The sequence below is a fragment of the Capsicum annuum genome, chromosome 12 (assembly GCF_002878395.1).
Source record: "Capsicum annuum cultivar UCD-10X-F1 chromosome 12, UCD10Xv1.1, whole genome shotgun sequence".
NCBI classification, from domain to species: Eukaryota; Viridiplantae; Streptophyta; class Magnoliopsida; order Solanales; family Solanaceae; genus Capsicum; species Capsicum annuum.
In genome coordinates, this window is record NC_061122.1 from 110034081 (window position 1) to 110038362 (window position 4282).

At 37.4% G+C, this 4282-nt stretch overlaps 1 non-coding gene across 1 annotated transcript; it reads right to left on the reverse strand.

Annotated features, from left to right (window-relative positions):
- Positions 1–2696: 2696 nt before the first annotated feature.
- LOC124889882 lies at positions 2697–2804 on the reverse strand. The gene has a single exon (XR_007048795.1). It is a non-coding gene; the product is annotated as a small nucleolar RNA R71 (small nucleolar RNA).
- Between the last annotated feature and the right edge of the window lie 1478 nt (positions 2805–4282).

Here is a 4282-nt window from a genome sequence, read left to right on the forward strand (position 1 = left end):
ATCGGGTTGTTACAAACTTTATATCAAAGCCTACGGTTATAAAGTGTCCTAGGAAGTTTAAAAGCTGTATCAAGTAGAGTCTTATGCATGGGTGTGTAGTGCGCCACACTTATGTATAAGAGGCTACGAGGTGTTTAGTAAAAGTTTCCCTTATTTCAAGTATTCATGTCGTGTGACTGAGCATGAGCTCAAGTTAAACTCCGTCTAATCCATTTCTTCCTTCTATTTACAGAATATGCCTCCCAAGAAGAGTGAAAGAACAACAAGAACTCAGCCAACCCCTCAGCCCGTCCAAGCAGATCCTTTGAACGAGTATATCTCTCACGTAGAATTCAGGGCTGCATTCACTACTATAGAAAACTCTATAAAAACACAGAATGAATGGCTAGCTGTTGTTCTACCTAACTTAGTGGCCAATACTGCTGTAACTAGAATTTGGGATTTCACTCGGATGAATCCTCCTTCCTTCACGGGGTCTTAGATATGGTTCAGAAGGTAATAGATGCTATAGGGGTGACGTCTAGTCAAAGTTCTGAGTTAGATACATATCAATTGTAGGATGTAGTCCATACTTGGTTTAAACAGTGGAAATTTAATAGATGTATTGATGCTGGTCCTATAGAATGGGAAGAGTTTGCCACGACTTTCTTAGAAAGATTCTTTTCATTAGAGTTGAGAGAGGCCAAGGTGTTATAATTTATTAATATAAGGCAAGGTATCATGAGTGTGAGGGAGTATTCCCTCAAGTTTACTCAGTTATCTTGGTATGCTCCTCATGTCGTAGCTAATAATAGGTCCAAGACGAGGAAGTTAGTATCTGGCGTATCTAATAGTGTGGTTAAGGAGAGAAGGACAACAATTCTTATTATTAAGATGGACTTGTCTAGGCTGATGGTCCACGCTCAATAGGTAGAGGAGCAAGATATTAAGAAGAGGGAAAAAGAAAATAAGAGAGCTAGGATAGGTAGTTTTAATTTCAATCAGCCAAAGTCAAAAGATAGTAACCGTCCTCAGTTTTATCAAAGGTCTTCAGCCCTAGTACCTTTTTTAGCCAGTGCCCCAATATCCAAATTCATAAATAATGATAGGGATAGGGCACTAGGATCTAAGTCTCAGGTCAGTGTTAGTAGTGCTTATACCAATCCTTTATGTTAGAAGTATGGCATACACTATCAGGGTGAGTGTAGAGTGGGTAGTGATGTGTTCTTTAGGTGTGGCAAGCCAGACCATTGGATTCAAAAGTGTTGGGTAGTTTTTCAGAAAGGTAGGGATGTATGCCAATAGGTCTAGTCCCATTAGTAATTAGTTTCTTTCGGTCGCCCAACTCTGTAGGGTACCGCTTCCAGTGCTACCAGTGGCCAGCATCCGAATAGATTATATAATCTTCAGTCCCTCCAAGATTAGAAAAATTCTCCTGACGCTGTTACTGGTATGTTGCAGGTCTTTCACTTATATGTTTATGATTTACTAGACCCTGGAGCTTCTCTTTCTTTTGTAACTCCATATATAGCTGTCAATTTTGGAGTCAGTCCCAAAAATCTAGCAGAGCCCATTTCAATGTCTACCCCAGTAGGCATTCCCATTGTAGCCAGAAAAGTTTATAGGAACTGTCCGGTCATAATATGTCAGAAAGTTACTTCAGTTAATATCGTGGAGTTATAGATAATGGATTTTGAAGTAATTCTAGGCATGGGATGCTCGATTGAGGTTTTAGGTGAATATGACATACACTGTTGTTAGGTTCTCGAAAGAACCAATGGGTGAAATCATTGTATCCTTATTGGAAAATTAGCTATAGTGACTATCAACCTAGCCTATCCTCTAGTTAACTACTATATATTTTGTCAAACAATCAACAACCTGCACACTTGCACTTTTAGATATGCATAACCCAAGATTTCCTAAAAACTTGATTTCAACTCAACGTGTTATATTCTTGTTTTGATTAGTTGTCAAACCATTTCTACATCAAACCCCTAATTTTGTTTTACATGTTGTTTTTGGTTAGCATTATGGATAATTTCATAGTAGTTTGAACACCCCTATGTTCTAAAACTTATATTTGACTCTTCGAGATTCGACCCCAATTCAATTTGGGTTACCTAACAATGATCGTCTCATCCCTAACCATGTGAGTGAGTTGAATATTATCAAAATATCATCATTTCCGGGGAGTGAAGTGTAGATTTTAATTGTGTGGTGTCATTCTTACTTGGGAGTATCCGAGTGTTATACTTTATTTTCTTTGTTGTATTTGGGTTTTTTTTACGTAATCTTAGCATAAACAAAACAATGAGTGAAGGAACAAATCATATGGAGTCATGTGTTGCACAAGTTCATGGAGAAAATAACTTAAATGATGAGTATCATGCGGGTTAAAACCATATCCCACCTCACCTTGGGGATGGGACTTTTCATGTAACTAGTGTAATGCTCCATGTGTTGCAAGTAAAGGGTCTATACGGAGGCCAAGCCCATGAGGGTCCATATATTCACTTAAGAAATTTTTTTGAAGTTTGTACTCCATTCAATATTTCTCATATTACTTAAGAAGCCTTTTGGCTTCGTCTCTTTCCATTCTCACTAACAGGAGAAGCATTGTTATGGTTCTGCACACTTTCTACGGCTTCACTTACTTCATGGAATATGCTCACAAAGGATTTTTTATATAAATACTCCTATCCATCAATGGTGTGTGACTCAAGAGATGAAATTTTGAATTTTTTACAAAAGAACGGGGAGCCACTTCATGAAGTATGGGAGAGATTTCATAGGATGTTGGCCAAATGCCCAAACCATGATGATCAAGAGTTTGACCCTTCTCAAATGTATCTAACACCCTATAATCACAAAGAACAACTAGAGGCTACACCAAATGCTAGAAACCAGCAATAATGCTAAGTCCTAATAAACTCTAACCTGGTGCTTGCTATTCGTTCAGAACCCTGTGCATGCAAATGAACTATGTACCATGCCAAATTCGATAGTCTGAACTCAACAGAATCATTGAAACTTTCATTCCAAACCATTTAGATTAAATGTGGGTTGCACAAGTAGTTCTATTTTTCATTAAATTTACCCAATAGCCCAAAATGAATCTAGAAGCCTCAGGATCTGTACGAACGGTCCCTCTAGCCTAAAATCAATGTTCTAGAGTTGATGGCACTGTCAAATTTCTCATCCGAGGTTGTTTTCTAGGAGTTTTAGTCCAATACCCATTTCTTGGTAACAGAAGACCCCAAATAGGAAAATGAACCTAAAATCCAAATAAATTGTCCGATAATCGAACCTACAGTTTTGACAAGTCATAAATGACCTACTTGTAGCCGCTATGGGAAGGATTGAAACACCAAAAATGCATGGAAGTTGAGAAAACAACCTAGAGGGTATTTACAATATCCACTAGTAAAAGGACTTTCATCTACAAAAGTCAATGGATTGGAAGCACCCAAAAGTTTGAAAGGATAAGGTAGTAGGCCTGCGTGCACCGAGCATGATTCCCTAGATAACCTCTATGTCAAACAAACACTTTTAATGATTTTCACCAAAGGCATCCCTTTTTTACCAACTTTATTACAGTACTTTCCAAATATCCCAAAACTTAATCTAAACAACCAATCGACCTCCAAATAAATTGAGAATGACTGATGCATATAAGTTCAAACTACAATACACTAGAATAACACTAGTACAAGCACAACCAAGTGGAAATTCTTCCAAGCTAAAGTTAACCCTGGGCACGAGCCATACCACTATCTCAAAATTCTAATCAATATTCTTTTGACCTTCCAAACCTGCTATCTACTCTAATCTACAAAGAATATCAACTGAGTCATGTTAACACAATTATATCCCACAAATTTCAAAAGACTGAAGCTGATCCACTATTAATCCAAAATGGAAAGTAAAATAATAAGCCAAAAAGGTGATACATGGATACCCCAATAGAGATGATCAAAGGATGCAATATCTAGCCACAAGTACAACTGGTCCGTCAGTTTTGAATCCAAAGCACAAACTCTTAAAACTAAATGATTCGCTCTAGAATATACCACCAACTAAGGATGATCCCATGTAAAGTTTAAACTTGAGAATTATTCTCTGGCTGGGCGAGCTATTCATAATTTCAATAAAAATTGAGAATCAACGTCAAGAGTAGTAAAAGCCAATATTATGATCCAAAAGACTATCCCTCGGGCATCTATTAACCATAATCCATCTGAATTGAGGAAAAATGAGATGATAGGTAATGATTAGGCTTAGACAACCTATAAATGAATTT